This window comes from Gopherus evgoodei, chromosome 6 (assembly GCF_007399415.2).
Source record: "Gopherus evgoodei ecotype Sinaloan lineage chromosome 6, rGopEvg1_v1.p, whole genome shotgun sequence".
Classification (NCBI taxonomy): domain Eukaryota; kingdom Metazoa; phylum Chordata; order Testudines; family Testudinidae; genus Gopherus; species Gopherus evgoodei.
In genome coordinates this window covers 94,382,381-94,399,998 of record NC_044327.1, presented here as the reverse complement: position 1 = coordinate 94,399,998, position 17,618 = coordinate 94,382,381, and the positions used below count along the sequence as shown (strand labels likewise).

Below are 17,618 nucleotides of genomic sequence, written 5' to 3'. Positions count from 1 at the left end.
GTGGCCTGTGAAGAGGTTAGCATATTGGGGAGCCATCCTACTACCCATGACTGTTCCTATGGTTTGGACAAAGTGTGTATGTTGTCAAATATAAAATTGTTATGGGTGAAGATGAAGTGTTTCACAGATCCACTAACCACCCCAATAACACCAAGAAATACGATATCCTAGAGAAGACTAGCTATCCAGTTAATTGCTGAAATTTTGGTTTACAGGCCTGTACTTCCCTTTTTTTTTGAGTCTGAATTTGTGCTGCATTTGTTGTTCTTGTTTATATCAGCTTTACACATCTGGCTGCCTGTCTGCTTCCAAGCTCTGAGGGTAATAAAAGATGTGTAGACAGGTTCACATCAGTCCAATGAGTGAAGGGAGGGGGAATAACCAGCGCTGTGTGATTATATATAAAAATGTATACTATCTTTGTATGTGCAATATAAAATTGTATATACATACATAATAAATTGTGTTTAATTGGAGCCTGTTGCATAATTCTTTGAGTCTGTAGTTTGTTTGGCTCTTTTTGGAGTATAGGTGGGGTCTCAGCCCCCTTAGGTAATTTCACCATAGAGAGCCAGTTAAACCCAAACACATCCCCTCCCCTGCTTCTCCTGGAAGTTAATGAACACCAATTTTGCTGATAATAGGATGCACCCAAGGAACTCCTGACTGTCTCATCAGAGATTTCATTTGATTTTGACATTTAATAGTTCACTAGTGAAATCACTGTTTTATTAAGCATTTTGTTGGTGAAATACCATTTTAGAATTGAAATAACATGCTACTAAATGTCAATACCCAGCAAGACTGTTGATTGTTCAGTGGCTATAATAAAGAAAAGAGAGTACAGGAAATGTTGCTTGGACATTGTGTTGAGACTAGGTAATAGCATGGCAGTAAGTTTAAGAGACAGACAAAAGTAGTAATAATGGAAAAGAGAGATGAGAATAACTTAGGGTATGTCTATACTACCCACTGGATTGGCAGGCAGCGATCAATCCAGCGGGTTTTATTTATCGTGTCTAGTCTAGACGTGATAAATCGAAGCCTGAGTGCTCTCCCATCGACTACTGTACTCCATCAGGCCGAGAGGTGCAGGCAGAGTCAACGGGAGCATCAGCAGTCGACCTCACTGCAGTGAAGACACCGCGGTGAGTAGATCTAAGTACATTGACTTCAGCTACGTGTAACTCAGATCAGTTCTGCCCTCTGCCCCCAGTATAGACCAGACCTTAAGGTGTAGCTTCTGTGTACTGGGAGAGAAGAGGAGATTGAGGTTGTTCTTTTTAAAACATGCTCTCTTGCTGCTATGTCTGAGGTCTGGAGCAGACACTGCAATGCATATTGTAGACAAGGATTTTGAAAAGCAAAGAATCAGGTTCAGTTGCTGGCTTTCTGAGTCGCAAAGCTTTCTTTCATTTTGTGCTATTGTGGTGCAAAGTTCCTTTTTCTCCATGATACTAACTTAGATCTCTTCTTTGTGCTGTTTCTTATATAATGAACTGGTAACTTTAATTGGGATATTGATAAGCACGTACATTAGAGCACCACATAACATAATAATCAAACTGGAAATTTAAGAAGCAATGCAAAATGTTCATTCTGAGCTGATCCATTTCCTGTTTGTTATGTTGGCTCAGGTAGCTTAATGTCTGTACAGAATAGAATACTTTTCCCAGAGACTCATACGGCGAGTATGAATTTCTGCATGGAGAAGAAAATGCTAACCTCAGGCCATCAGAAAATAGGTTTTATTTCAAGTACAGTATTCTTTCTATAATTTCTATATTAGCTTAACTAATAACCTCCATTATACTAGTTTGTTCCATATGAAGATTAATCCAATCCTTTGTCCATTTTGTCTTAAAAGGGACAGTGAGTAAAAACCTGTCCAAAGCTCACTGAGGTTTAATGGAAGGACTCCCACTGACTTCAGTGGATCATGACCTAACTGGCTTGTGCGGAAAACTTTAGTAGAGGATGATGCTTTTCTCTCCCAAGCAGAGATGCATTATTACCTAGTGGCCAATGGACAGGACTAGATGAGAGCTGGTTTTTATTCCTGGCTCTGCCACAGATTTGTGTGGCCGCAGGCATGTCTCCTCAGATTCTTCCTTTGTAAAATAGGATTGTATAATGTACTACATCATAGGGGTCTTGAAGTCTAAGCAATGCTTATAAAGAACTTTGAAATACTTGGTTAGAAGCTGCTATAGAAGTGCCTGTTTGTTATAACTGTATATTGGTTATTTCACAAAGTGTAGTCTGTTGTTGAATTTATTGAACATTCTGCAGATGCTTTTGTGTAAAATTTAAAAAATTCATTGCTTTCTGGGAAAGAAGCCATAATTTGTCGATGTTAAACTTGGAATTTGGCACTCTGCTAAATTTCTAGATCCAGTGTGGGAAAAAACATGTAAAATGTGGCATTTAAAAATACAAGAGAGAATCTTCAAGACTGACAAAAAGAGTGATTTCTTCTTTGTGCAAGACAGAATATGTGGAAGTCTAATTCCTCCTCAGCATTTACCGAGGGATGTTTAAGGCTGAATATGAGATTTGCCATAGTTTTTGACACCTCTGGAGCATACTGTACTTGGTGGATGGTTCTGACAAGCCTCTGATATTTTCAGCTGTACACAGTACTGAAGTCAGTTCTTTCAGTATAATAATATATTCAAAAAGATGGGAGATGTTGTTCCCCCTCCTCTCAAAAGGGCTAGGAGAAATAGAATTTGGTTAAGATATGCCTCAGAACATGAGATCCTTCTCAAAAGGGTTATAATAGGCCTAGTTCTCCATGCCATCCCACCAGGTGGGTCTACAAAACAAGAGAAGAATTAAAAGAAGGCAGTGAAGCTACTAGGAAAATCTTTCTTTGGGTACCATATTAGAGGCATACCCTGATCTGCGTGTATCACTAGAGGATAGGATGTCATGAGGTGCAAATGAATAACTCCTGTGAAAGCCAAGTATTTGGGATGACGTGCTTAAATATTCTCCAAGATGCACTGGAGCGTGAGCTGACAGTCCTGTCCTTGCAGGTGGAGACCAGTTATTTCCACTGAAAGCAAATTTCTGTCAAAGCACCCTTCAGACAGAGAGATACTCCTCAACAGGGAGAAACTTGTAAATGACTCTGGTAGTATTAGTGTTTCAGCAACTTCCATGTATTTTTCCAGAGTTATGTTAGCCTGAATGAATTCCTTCTAAAACCTCATATTCCTGAAGGTGTTTTACTTTTATTGAGGGGGTGCATCCCCAAGGAAAGTAGCCTTAGGAGTATTCATTGTCATTGCCTCTCTAAACACCTTGTGCTCTCCCAGTAATCCTCTTGTTTAAGTAGAAACAAAGACAGCTTGTTTTAAATTACGTGTATTATTTTGCCCAGTAAAGATGATTTCAAACTGTACCTGCACAGTTATTTTTTTTTCTGACTAGAGGTATTAATAATTTTTAGTAAATCTCAAGGAAATTAAAATATTCTCAAAATTAAACCTTCCTTTGAGTAAGGTGTTAACTTGAAGAAATAACAATTATCTTGCAAATATACAATAGCTCCAGAATATAAAAATTTTTATTGCAGTAATAAATTGTTTGCACTTCAGCACATATTTGTGGCCCTGGATAGCTTTTGTGGGTCCAAAGAGGAATAATGACTGGATTCTGTTGTATTATAAAAATCCAAAGAGACAATACAGTTCTAGTTCAATCATATAACAAATCATTTATTAGAATTGTCTTTTGTAAAAAATGTAAAAGAGCCTTGCATCATAGTAGAGTAGTTTATAAATTATATGATGATAAAGATAATCCACACATTTTATCATTACTTATATGGCAGGTAGTAAGGAGTTTTGAAACCGAGCCAAGGTTTAGTGTTTATAAATTCGCTGAAGCCATGAGATTAAATGGCAGCATTAGTCTTCTCAAGTGTAATGTGATAATGTCACATAGAAACAGATCATACCTCAGCAGCAGATGGAACATGTCTGTTTGTTTGAAACACAATAGAATGAAAAATATTTTTTAGAGTGATGTATACGGACAAGCAAAATCAAGTAGCTGTTGCAGCAAGATAAGAACCTCATATCTGGCACTACCATTATGACTTGCAAACAGGAACTTGTACTTCCTGAAACCTGCCTGTTTTTAATTGCCTTGTTTTAAAAATGCCTTGACACTTGACCGTGTGTCTCAGTGATACCTTCCTTTTGGGAGGATCCTTGAGGTTTTAAGAACCTGTTCACATTTGGAGTAGAAAAGCATGGAATCTTGTCCCTGTAAGGCCAAACTCCTGGAATATTAAGCAACTTTGTAAGGAATGGAACTATAATAGAATGACATTCAATTATATATTCAAGAATAAGCATACAAGACAGATAAGGGACTGAGGCAAAGAGAGATTACTTTTCATAATTTGAGCCTTATCCAACAACTTCAGGTCTCCAACTTGAAATGCCTGGGGTGTGATATTTCAGAGTACTGTACTTAATGTTTTTGTAGCATTTTGTATGTTCACAGCACAGCTCCAATCAACTTCAGTTGGAGATGTGTGTTCAGCATTCTTGCAAATAAGTCCTCAAATGTTTCAAGTCAGCACCCATTTGGCCACCTGTGAAAATTTTGGCTTCAGTGACTTGCTCAGCCTCCGATAGGAACAGTAGAAGACAGAGAATTTAGTTATTAAGAGTGGCTTTTCATTGCCTTAATTATGGGACCATCTTCTTTTGCTGCAGTCCTTTGCCTCTTTCATTTCACATTTTCCAATTTTGCAACAAATATGGCTGGGGTCCTGCAGCCAAGTCTCATTAATTCGTAGTCTTTAAGGCCAGAAGGGACCATTGTGATCATCTAGTCTGACCTCCTACACATTGCAGCCACAGAACCTCCTCCATCCACTCCTCTTATAGGCCCATAACCACTGGTTGAATTACTGATGTCCTCAAATCTTGATTTAAAGACTTCAGGTTATAGACATCCACCATTTACTCTAATTCAGTGGTCTCCTACCTTTTTACACCCAAGATCACTTGTGAATTTAAGAGCAACCCAGGATTGGCCCTGCCTCTTCCCCCAAACCCCACCCCACTCACTCCATCCCCCTCCCCCCATTGCTCGCTCTCTCCCACTCTGACTGTCACTGGGCTGGGGTAGGGGTTGGGGTTTGGGACGGGTTGTGGGCTCTGGGCTGGGGCTGAGGGCTTTACAGTGTGGGAAGGGGATCTGGTCTGAACCTGGGGTATGGGGTTGGGGTGCAGGAGTGGAGGTGAGGGGTGCAAGCTGTAGGAGGGAGTTTGAGTGCAGGAGGGCTACGGGGTGCTGGCTCTAGGAGGGGGTCAGGGCTCAGGCAGGGGGTTGGGGTGCAGAAGGGGGCATGGTGTTTTGGCTCCAGGAGGGAGCTCAGAAATGAGGGTTGGGGTATGGCCTCCTGCCAGGCAGTGCTTATCTCTGGCGGCTCCCAGTTGGCGGCAGGCACAGAGAGGCTAAGGCAGGCTCCCTGAATACCCTGGCCCCATACTGCTCCCAGAAGGGGCCAACGTACTCCTGCGGCCCTTGGGGGTGGGGCAAAGGGCACATGGCTCTGTGCGCTGCCCCTCTCTGCAAGCCAGCCAATGGGAGCTGCTATGGCAGTGCTTGCAGACAGGAGCAGCACATGAAGGGAGGCCCCTGGGGCAGTGCTGGCCACTTCTGGAAGTGGCATGGGGCCAGGGTAGGCAAGGAGTCAGCCACACTGCATCACCAGAGATTGCGTTTGACTGGGAGAGTCTCTAGGATCGACCAGTTGATTGCTGTCGACCGGTTGGTGGCCACTGCTCTGGTTCAGTCAGCAGGAGGAAGATGAAAACTCCCGAGGGTCTCTGCCTATCTGACCTGGAGAAAATTCCTTCCTGAGCCGAAATATGGAAATCATTTAAACCCTGAGCATGAAGGTGAAGACCCATCAGCCAGACAGCTGGGAAATAATTCTTTGTAGTACTTTAGCCCTCCTCCTCTGGTGTCCCATATCCAGCCGATGGAGATATTTGCTAATAGCAGTCACAAATGGACCATATGCCATTGTAGGCAAATTCACTATACCGTCACCTCCATAAACTTATGAAACTCAGTCTCGAAACAAGTTAAATTTTTTTTGCCCCCACTACTCCACTTGAAAGGGGGTTCCAGAACTTCACTCCTCTGCTAGTTAGAAATGTTTTGTCTAATCTCAAGCCTAAACATGTTGATGGCCAGTTTATACCCATTTGTTGTTCTGCCATAACTTTTGTTTTGTTAGGTTAAACATGCCAGCTCCATAAGTCTCCTCTCTTAAAATAGGTTCCCCATCCTCTAATCCAGTGGTTCCCAATCTTTTCCGGGTGGTGGGCACCGGAGAACGAGCCATCAAGGACCATGGCTGGCAGACAAACATCCACTGAAATGTCGCTGAGAAACGGCAACGTCAAGAGGCGTCGCTGCCGAAATGCTACCAAAATTCAGCTGCATTTTGGCGACGCTGCCTCTTGGTGACGCCGCTTTTCGGCAGCATTGCCTCTTGGTGACGCCGCTTTTTGGTGGCATTTTGGCGGATGCTTGTCCGCCGGCCAGTACGTGGGTGCACATAGATGCGCCCACGAGCACCACGTTAGGGACTACTGCTCTAATCAATCTAGCAGTCCTTCTCTGCATTTGTTCCAGTTTGAATTAATCTTTCTTAAATGTAGGAGACCAGAATTGCAAACAGTATTCCAGATGAGGTCTCACCAGTGCCTTGTACAGTGATAACACTTTCCTTTATCTGCTGGGAATATCTTGCCTGAGGTGATACTATACAACCCTGATTAATTTCATGGGCACGTACCCATTTTGTGAACTGAATGATTCAGGAATCCTGTAAAGGGAAAAATTAATACCGTATTGCATCACACAAGAGGATTGGTTTATATGTGCAAATTTTTGCATGTTGGACTTTGCAACCTTAATGTTTTTAATGTAGTTTTTTATATACGAAAATACTTAGATTTAAAAAAAAAAAAAGCTAACTGGCACACACAATTCCACAATGTGCAAGATATTAACACCCACATGAGTCATTGGCAGGTCTGGAAACTAGACCTACAGTACAGATGTCCACTATTTGAATGAATGGAATTTAGTAGGCTATTATCCTCTATATGGGCCAGACACTAAAAGGGGATCAGACATACTTTGCTAATGGATTTCATGGGTATTTGCTGGCAGCAGGGTGAGTTCTGGGTTTCATTTCCATGTTCTAGGGGGAGGGTGGGGACTGTACTCTGTTGTTTCAGACCCTTCTCAACCTCTTCCTTCCCTTGCCAACTACCATGCCCTCTACCCCCACATTACCACAGTCCCTCTCTGCTTATCACATTCCTCCTACTCTGGTCCCTTCCTACTCTCTCTTCCCTTGTCTAGAGCAGCTTTCTCTTCCTGCTTTTCTGTACTGTGTGGGTGGCAACATGACAAACATTGGAAAGAGCAGGCAGAAAAGAGTCTGTGTACAGTACCCTGCAGTTTGGACAACAGGGGTGTGAATACCAGTGTGCATCAAAGTGCTGTGCTGTAACTCCCCATGTGGATGCTGTGGGTGTGAACTAAAAGGTTCCTAGTTTGCGTTAATGTAGTTCTCTTCAAACAGGACTGTTAACCCAACTTTGGTGGACTTCCAGTTGCAAGTTGACTTTCAAGACCCATTGTAAAGGTTCAACAGTAAAATGTCTTGCATTAGAAATCAAATTATTGTATTTTGTATCTTTAACTGTTTAGACAAATATATAAAGACTAGAGCTTTTATGGTATTCACTTTTTAAAAAAATAAAGTTGAAGAATTATTGTTATGGTAATATTTTGTAAGTAGGTACAGTAACTCCTCATTTAAAGTTGTAGTTATGTTCCTGAAAAATGTGACTTTATGTGAAATGATGTTAAGCTAATCCAATTTCCCCATAAGAATTAATGTAAATGGCGGGTGGGGGGGGGGTTAGGTTCCAGGGAAAATTTTTTTGCCATACAATACAGTACTATAGTCGGGAGGTCCTCCCCCCACACCTTACGCTACACAGGCACAGCCCACTCGCACTGGAGATGAGGCAGCAAGGAGGCTGACGGTGCTGTAGGCTAGGAGAAGCACGTTGCGCGGCGGTAGCTTCCCCTACGCTGCAAGCACCGGGGGTTGGGGGGCTCGACCCTCGGCCCGCCCACTCCACCCCTTCTCCCAAGCCCCCACTCTTAACCCACCTCTTCTTCCTCCCCTCCTCCCCCTTTATGCCGCATGCTGTGTGTTCGCTCCCTCCCTGCCTCCTACCCACATCAATCAGCTGGCTTGCAGTGTTCAGGAAGCAGGAGGGAGGGGGGAGGAGCAAGGGCACAGCACTGCAGGCTCTCTCCTGCCTGCAGCAATCAGTTGATTTGCGGCCTTCAGGAGGGAGGGGAAGCCTGCATGTCAAGTCCTCGCTTCTCCCCCCTCCCTCCTGAACGCTGCAAGCCAGCTGATTGCTGCGAGCAGGAGGCGAGGGGAGGAGAGGAAAGGCACTGATCCGTGGGGTCTGCTGGTGGGCAGAAGGATCTGTGGGGGGGCCGTAGGGGAGCTGATAGGGGGACTGCCAGCTGTGGACAAAGCAGGCAGCCAGACGACATTCTAACAAAGCATTGCACAACTTTAAATGGAACATGTTCTGTAATTGAGCAGGGACATAAGATCAAAATGACCTTAAGCGAGAGGACATTAAGTGGGGAGTTACTGTACTTCTTTCCAAGCCTACTCCAAACAATTCTCACTCTTTGATCTGGTTTAATGAGTACAGAGTTAGGGCCAGTCTACACTGGCAACGCTAAAGTGCTGCCACGGCAGCACTTTAACGTACTTTGTGAGGTCGCGGCAGAGCACTGGCAGAGAGCTCTCCCAGCGCTCTAAAAATCCCACCTCAATGAGGGGTGTGGCAGCGAAAGAAAATTGCAGCGCTGTAAATTGCCAGTGTAGACAAGCCGTTAGTCTCAAACAAATTCATCCTTCCTGGGTCTAGGTTTAATGAAGTCTCTCACAAAACAGTTTTCAAACAATTCTACAGGAAACTGTCCTGGCCAAAGCCTTCTCCTCCCTGCATGAATGTGTTCCACATTACCATCTTGCTCTCCAAGTCCTCCCTTCCCCATCCCTCATAGGAGGTAGCTAGGGATCCACCTCCTGCAGTGAGTCAGCACCTTCTTCATTCTTCTAGCCAACTCATTCCTTGCTAACAGGATGGGTGTGTTATGGAACACTGCTAGCTTCTTACACATCACAAAGTCTCTTGTAGATTTGGTGCTTTATTTTCATAGGAACTCTACAAACACAAGACACATTTCTGTGCTGAGAAGTTTGCTGTCTAAGGGCTTGTCTATGCATACAGCGCTGCAGCGGCGCAGCTGCAGCTCTTTGCCAATGGGAGAGAGCTCTCCCATTGGCATAATTTAACCACCCCAAAGGAGCAGTGGTAGCTATGCCAACAGAGAGCTTCTCCCACTGACATAGCACTGTCCACACCAATGCTTTTGTCAGTGTAATTTGTCGCGCACACGCACACGGCACCTGAGCAATATAAGTTATACCGATAGATGCACCAGTGTGGACAACTGTTATGTCAGTGGGAGCAGCTCTGCCCTTGGCATAGAGTGACTACATGAGAGACCTTACAGTGGTGCAGTTGCGCTGCTGTAAGGTCTCTAGTGTAGACATGGCCTAATTTAAGATGAGAAGCAAGAAATGGGTGTAACACAGCACCTGAGGGGGGGAAGAGGGTCATGATGATAAAATAAGCTTTCACGTTAGTTAATCTGTAACTTGATTCAGGGGTGGTGGGTGTAGGGGTGTGTATGTGCGAGAGAGAGAAAATGTAGCCCACATTCCATTTATTTTTACAGTTGACTTATTTATGGTTTTTAAACCTCCTATTTCCAATTTAAAAAAAAAATTTCCTTGATTACTTCCATTTTCTCCTAGCCTTTTCCTTCCCAAGTTCCTTGCCTTCCTCTCTCTCCACTAGTGTGGATAAGAATCCATGTATTGGGGGGAGGGGCAGATTAAAGTTTTTTTATTTAAATCAGATTTTTTTAACTTAATTTAACTAAATTCAACTAATCCTATTATTTAAATACTTTTTTAAAAAAAATCTGTTTAAGATTAAATCTGAATTTAATACACAATATATTAAGGCCTAAATTTATAATCTCAAAACATTTAAATAAAAATAAATTATACTCTTTTGTATGCTTATTGAAATTCCAGTACTATTCTAATACACTTTAACACAAATCATGAGCAAGTAGGGTTTATTTATAGATAATTAGCTATATCATTCACCATTTTCTAACATACTAAAAATGTACAATAAATAAGAATCTGAAAATATTAAGGTTGATAATTGCTTAAATTTGGCAGCATCTTCAATCAATTATGGCTGGTGAGTGCTGAACACCCACTATTCTCCCCCCCCCCCCCATGGGTTCTCCAGCCCCGGAGCACACATGGAGTCGGCACCTATGGAAGGATGTATTGGGGTAAGCTTGCCTTTTGATTCCCTGTCCCTGGAACTGGGGTGGGTTTTCTACTGTATGTGTTGAACCCAGAGTGGGGATTTGCTGCTGCCATTTGCTGAGTTCCAGAATGTAGTTTTGAGGAGCGTGGTCCATCTTACTGCCCATCTGGGAGTTGGGGGAGCTCCTTCCTCACATGGCGTGCCCAGGTGTGTGTGTGTGTGTATAAATGGGTCATTGGGGGCCACATGCTAGGTCCCTGGGTTTGGAGAGCCAGGCTCTCTTCTGTCTCCTTTGCTACAGATATTTTCAGCCGTTTCCTGGCATTTCTGTTCAGTACAGGGTAGGTTAATTTAAATCACTGGTTTTAATCATGATTTAAATCACACAGCAGGAAACATTGTTTTAAATCATCGTTTTAATCTGGTTTTATACTTTTTTTTTATGTTCCTAAAGAGAGGTTGATTCTCAATGGTTGATATAATTTGGTACTACTTTCTGCTACTCAAGAGGCTATACTAATTAATACAAATTTATTTAAGCAATTATAAAGCTTAATATACATTTTTCAGATTCTTAATTTTTATATTTTTTTGTGATAAATGTTTTTTGCTCATGATTTGTGTCATGGATAAAAACTGGACTGTAATTAAAAATTGGTTTTATTAAATAAAACTAGCTTCAAGATTTTAGAACCAGTAGTACCCTCTGTCTCTTCCCCCCATCTCATTTTTATTAATAGAGTTGAAGAGGGAAAAACAAGCTTTTCTGCTTTTCCCTCCCCCTAGCAGTTTTCTCAACTTTGAATGAATTGGTCATTGAGCTGAACTAGTTGAATAAAGTGAAATGAAGAAATATTTTCTCTGCACGTGCAGATAAAAGGCTGCTGCTGTCAAAAGCTGATGTAAAACTGGAGTGAACTCTGGTTCCAGGTGCTTAGCTAGTGACGTTTCAGCAGTTCAGTGGTTTGACTTTCTTTAAAACTTTGGTAGCAAACATGTACTGCTTAAATATAGTATTTGTATTTTAATTTAAATGATTTTAAATAGATTTTAGTAAGTTTTGGCTTTAACATAAGTTGTCATAATTTCAAATTTAATTTTAAGTAAGTTTATTTTAAAAAGAAATATGTATTTAAATCCTTTTTTTAAATCCACCCTGATGCATTGTGCGGTAGTGGCACTGGTGCTGTTGCTTTGGTAATGGTTTGAGCCACAGTGATGTGAGCTCAGCTTTGCAATGTTGAAAGATTTAGTCTTGCTGCCTGGATTTTCCTGGAGAACACAACTGAGAGAAGACAGTGGTAATAATCACTAATTACAATAATAAGAACTGTTTTCATAGCTTTGTCCATTATTGCAGACCACATGCTAATCTCTAAACCTAGACCTTGTTTAGGGCACGTCTCTTCATATGGAATGAGGGAAAAATAGTGTGTGGGGGCGGTGTATGTATGAATGTATGTGTATATATATGTGTATTATATATATCATATTTAAAGTTTAAGATTTTGTCACTGTTATTTTTAGTAAAAGTCATGGGCAAGTCAAGCGCAATAAACAAAAAGTCACGGGAAGCATGTGACCTGTCCCTGATTGACTTGTCCAGTTGAAAATCGGGTACTTGGAAATCCCAAATGGCACCTGGAGACAGAAGCCAAAAATGGGGCAGCAACTCTAAATACGAAGTGGGTTAGGTACTATCTTTTATTGGACCAACTTCTGTTGGTGAGAGAAACAAGCTTTCACACTACACAGAGCTCTTCTTCAGGTCATTGTGCAACATGAAAGCTTGTCTCTCACCAACAGCAGTAGGTTCAGTAAAGAGATTCTCCCACCCACCATGTCTCTCTAATATCCTGGGACCAAAATGGCTACAACAACACTGCATAGGTTATTCCTAGCAAATTAAAAAAAATTAAGGCGTCTTCTGCCTATCTGAAGACTTGTGTACATTAGGGGTTTTTGCACTAGACAAGCTATATTGATGTACCATACCCAGTACAAACTGTTTAGACACTGCTCCAGTTTAAAGCAAGGCGTGCACCACTGGATTTTACTCAGATTTCAACAGAGTATATAGATCCTCCTGCAATCCTACTTTACATTTGTGCAGCACATATACATAAACACTGGTTTACCTACACTGATGAAAAGGTCCCTAGTCCAGACAACTTTTTAAAAGAGAAATATAGATTTGTCTTAACTTGAGTCATTTTGGAGGATCCTCTTGTTTCCCAACTTCCCATAAGAGAGAGAACTATTACAAGCCCCTATTCATTATGGAGCCATGTTCTGCACATGATTTATTTATTTGATTTTTAAGATTTCATTAAATGAAAGATATTTTAGAATAAAGAGATCTGTTTTCAGCTTACTTTAGTGTGAGAGAACTCACCTCTGTTCTAGTCTTCCCTTTCAGCCTTCTAATTTATCATAAAATTGATTGTTGAGTAAAATTTCTCAATATTGCTATAAACCTCATGGTGAAATTTAGGAAAGTTTGAAAATCTGTTCAGCTGTTCTTGAATTATTAATATTTAAAAGATTTTTTCATGCCTTAAGAAAATTGTTCAGAGGCTTTTTTGGCATTCGTCTAACAAAAATTATTTTTGTTATAAAAGTTCAAATTTGCCATGCATGCCGTTCTTTGAGGAATTTGCCAAGTATGAACACACAAAACTGGTTGGAAAATAGTGGAGATCCTCTACTGCATATGTTTATTACAGTAACTTTCCTGAATGTCAGCAGAGTTGCGTTATCCAGAGATATGCATATGTGAGTGTGCATTACTATGTATTTTGTTAATTTGTATTGCAGTAGCACTTTTGGATACCAATCAAGGAACAGGCCTCCATTATATTAGGCTCTGTACATTTTATTTATTTAGATTTAAAATAATAAGATGTGTATCCAAGTCTCTAGGCACCCTAACAAATCACTAACAAGACAGTGAAATTCCAGAAGTTTTAAAGTAAAAATTTCTGCAGCAACTCAGTCAGCCAGTCGCCTACAGAAACTCCTTTGCACCCCTTCCTTGGTATGAGAAGCATACTCTCAGCCTTTTCCAAAAACCCCATCAAGCAGATGTATTTTGCTGCATGACCTGAAGATCAGCAAATTCAGGCTATTTTAGGCCAAGAGGGCGCAAGTTCTGGAGTCCACACAGCAAATGCCCTGCTAGTCTCCCCACATCTTTATATTGACAGGGATCCAGCTCAGGCATTCCTGCTGACTGCTTTTGTGGCAGAATGGCAGAGGAGAGATGAGCCCTGAGGTAGGCAACTCTCAGGCTACTTAGGGTTTAATAGGTCATAATTAATACTTTAAATTCCCTTTTAGAAACTGTACACAGACCATGTAGCACTTATCATATGTTCCCAGCAAGATGCTTGGCTAAATAAATGAGCCACTCCTTTCTGAATCAGCCTCAGCTTCCAAATGGTTTTAAGATGTAGCCCCATGCATTGCAATAGTGTAACCTTGAGGTAACACACACATGGATAACTGGGAGCATGTGCATCCAAAAGGAAAGTTTGCAATTTTCTAGCAAATGCTGATGGTAAAAAGCCGACTGGGTTACTGCTGAAATGGGATTTGTCCAGTAGAAGCTGGAGTTTTAAAAACAGTAATGCAACATTGTGGTTTAGCTTGTATGTGCCTCAAATCAGGAAATTCTAAGTTTTAACATTATTCTAGAAATTGTGCTTTATCCATATTGTGCACATACATACATTAGAGATTTTTCTCCTCTTACCCCCTGCATGTGTGTTTACACACACATGCTTTAAAGACCCAGTTCTGCTCCCATTGTAATCAGTGGCATTACTTTAATTAGATTAGGAGCAAAAATGAGTAGACATAGGGCTCATCTACATTACAGAATTATGTCGACCTAAGTTACGACTGGGAACATGATTTCAGTGTTCCATAATGCAGTGTTCTCTATCTCATAATTTTATCTGCATCCCATAATGCTTCATGCCTCTTTTGAAAAGTCCCGCAAGCTCACGTATCCCTCCTCATTGTCTGCCATCTATGGCAGAAGCATGAATCCTGCACAGGCGCCCTATGCTCGCAAAGCTGCATCATTCTGATGAGCTTTGCGAGCATAGGGCGCCTAATCCTGCAGTATTTGCAGAACTACCAGAAGAGCTGCGGGAAACAGAACAATTCTTTCTAGGGTAGTTTGCTGTGGAACATAGAAACAATTCAAAGTTGTTGGCGGCATTCATGGAATAGGTGCAGATGATGGAGCTGCCAGTTCTGGGCCTGAGAAACAAGAACTGATTTGTGGGATTGCATTATCATGCAGATTTGGGATGACTACCAGTCGCTGCAGAACTTTTGGATGCACAAGGCCATATTCCTGGATCTGTGTGCACCCCTCTAGCGCAGTGACTCCAAAATGACACTGCATTGACAGTGGAGAAGCAAGTGGCAATCGGTCTGTGGAAACTTACAATGCCTGATTGCTACCAATCAGTCAGGAATTGATTTGAAATTTGGAAATCCATTGGTGGAAGCAGTTGTGATGCAAGTGTGCAGGGCCACTAATTGCATCTGCTACGAAGGACTATCACTCTGGGCAATGTGCAAGACAAAGTGGATGGTTTGCAGTAATGGGGCAATAGATTGCAGACATGTACCTGTTTTGGCACCAGACCACATTCCCAAAGAGACAAAGAAAGGGTTACTTTTCTATGGTAATGCTAGTGCTGGTGGATCACTAGGGGCACTCTTCTGACATAAATGTGTGCTGGTGAGGGAAGATGCATGGGGTGTGTGTGCATCTTTAAGAACACAGGACTCTTCAGAAAGTTGCAAGCAGAGACTTTCTTTCCAGACTGGTAGATTACCATTGGGGATGTTGAAATGCCAATAGTGATCCTGGGAGACACAGCCTACACCTTATTCCCCTGGCTCATGAAACTGTACACCAGTCACCTTGACAGCATGAAGGAGTGTTTCAACTGCGAACTGAGGAGATGCAGAATGTGCTTTTGGTCATTTGAAGGGACGCTGGCATTGCTAATGAGATTGGACCTCAGGGGAAAAAAATCCCAGTGTTTATATCTGCCTGCTGTGTCTTGCATAATATTTGTGAAGCAAAGGGAGAAAAGTTTCCACCCTGGTGGAGGTGGAGTGGCTGTCTGCTGAATTTGAGGAGCCAGATACCAGGGTTATAAGAAGAGCTGAGCAGCGCTATATGGTTCAGGGAGTCTGAGAGAGACTATTTCAATAGTGAACCACAGTAATGTGTGTTGCTGTAGTGTGCTCTTCCTGGCCCTGCTCTTTTGCACCCCAGTATGAACCTTGTAATGAGTGTGGTGTGTATGCAGTAATATAACATTGCAAAGACACACATTACTATTTGTGAATGATGTCAGCTCCAGCCAGCATATGTTGTGAACTAATAAAGATGAATTGTTTCCATAAATAGACTTTTATTCCATACCCATGCAAACGGACACATTTATAACAGAAGAAGGCTTAATAAATAAAATAAGTATTTTGAAGGGGAAATAAGTAATTTCCATTTCAGAAACACCTACACCAACCACGTATTTCACAGGTCAGTGTAGGTACAGCTGTGATTCCCTGTGTGCTTCCCTTGGGTGAAGTTGGTACTGTTAGTGCTTCGGCCCCAGATGCCACGTGGAGTGAGTGAGTGTGGGAGGGGATGGGGTGGGGGTGAGGGGGAGGTAAGGAGGTCCTGGAATGCAGTTCTCTATGGGCTGAAGAGGGAGGTAATCATGGGACTTTTGAACTGGAAGGTCACAAGAGTCTGCACTATGTCTCTTTCTTGCTAGTATCTACTAATTCTTGTCTCTCTCTTTTCCTGTGCCTTTTTCCTCTTTGCTCTGTCCTTGGCCATACTGTCCACGAAGGTGATTCTCCAAGCCCTGTGCTTGGTATTTGAAGCAGCAGAAGCTTGCAGGATCTGTTGGAAGATGTCATCCAGCCCGCTGGGGGGAAGGGGGCAATTGTCCAGAGGCACTGGGGCCGCCACCGCTGCCAGCAGTGCCGTGGAGCTAAGGCAGGTAGGTTTCCTGCCCACCCTCACTCCATGCCGCTCTCAGAAGTGACTGGAATGGCCCTACGGTACCTGGAAAGGGACGGGGGGGACATGGACGGCGGTCTCCATGTGCTGCCCCCAGTGCCAATTCTGCAGCTCCCCTTGGCCAGGAACTGTGGCCAATGGGAGCTGTGGGGCCGATGCCTGCAGCAGCAGTGTACAGAGAGCCTCTGGGTCCCCTGCCTAGGAGCTGCTGCCAGAGGGTGTGCCAGTCGCTTTTGGGAGCTGCCTGAGGTAGGCGCCAACTCCATGACCTCTTCCTGCAACCCAACCTCCTGCCCCAGCCTAGAGCCCACACCCAGCTCCCTCCCCGAGCCTGCACCCTTCCCGCACCTCAACCCACTGCCCTAGCCTGGTGAAAATGAGGTGGGGGAGAGTAAGTGACAGAGGGAGGGGGTATAGAGTGAATAGGATTGGGGCCTTGAAGAAGGGGCGGGACAGAGCTCTTTGAGTTTGCGCACTTCGTTGGCAACCCTACCAGGTGGGTATATGGAAGCCCTGGCTGTGCTGAAAGAGCATGCCTAGCAGCACAGCTGGCAGCTTGTTGGGCACCAGCCAGCGCAGGTGCAGCACTGCTCAAATGTCAGGCGAACCGCCTCTGTGCAGGCACGGCTTGTGTGTGCATGGGGGCCCATTGATTTCTGGGCCCAGGGCAGAAAATTGCTGTCGACAGGCCTGATGTCATCCCATGTCACAGGCATGAGTATATGCAAATAGGTCAGTTAAACTGAATCCTGGCACTATTTTCCACAGGTGGTGGTGGTTTTAGCTGATACCTCATTCTTGAGGATAATATAAGTGGAAAGGGAACAGCTTTGACAGGCATCCAACTGCAGACCGGGGCCATATGCTGCTAGCCTGCGTGATGCAAAGGTATCTGCTGATATAATTGATGAGTGGTGTGGGAAAGTGTCCTAGTGTAGTAGAAGAAATAAGGCGGCTCTCCCCATAAATCTTTGGAAGAGGATTACAGACTGCCTCTAGGAAAGTTTCCTCGAGATATCTATGTCGGATTCATAGGACATCTGTGT

The 17,618-nt window shown here is 42.9% G+C and overlaps 1 protein-coding gene across 11 annotated transcripts in view; it reads left to right on the top strand.

Annotated features, from left to right (window-relative positions):
- The window catches only part of ERBIN (erbb2 interacting protein), a 229,977-nt gene that overhangs the window by 39,934 nt on the left and 172,425 nt on the right, over positions 1-17,618 (top strand). For 2 of the 11 annotated variants that reach the window (XM_030565994.1, XM_030565989.1), the window contains exon 1: positions 16,400-16,552. The exons of 8 other annotated variants lie outside the window; for them this stretch is intronic. The gene's annotated coding sequence lies outside the window, so the exon portion shown is untranslated. Of the gene's footprint in view, positions 1-16,399; positions 16,553-17,436; positions 17,461-17,618 lie in introns of those variants that run through there. One more of the 11 variants, XM_030565995.1, reaches the window with a different exon arrangement.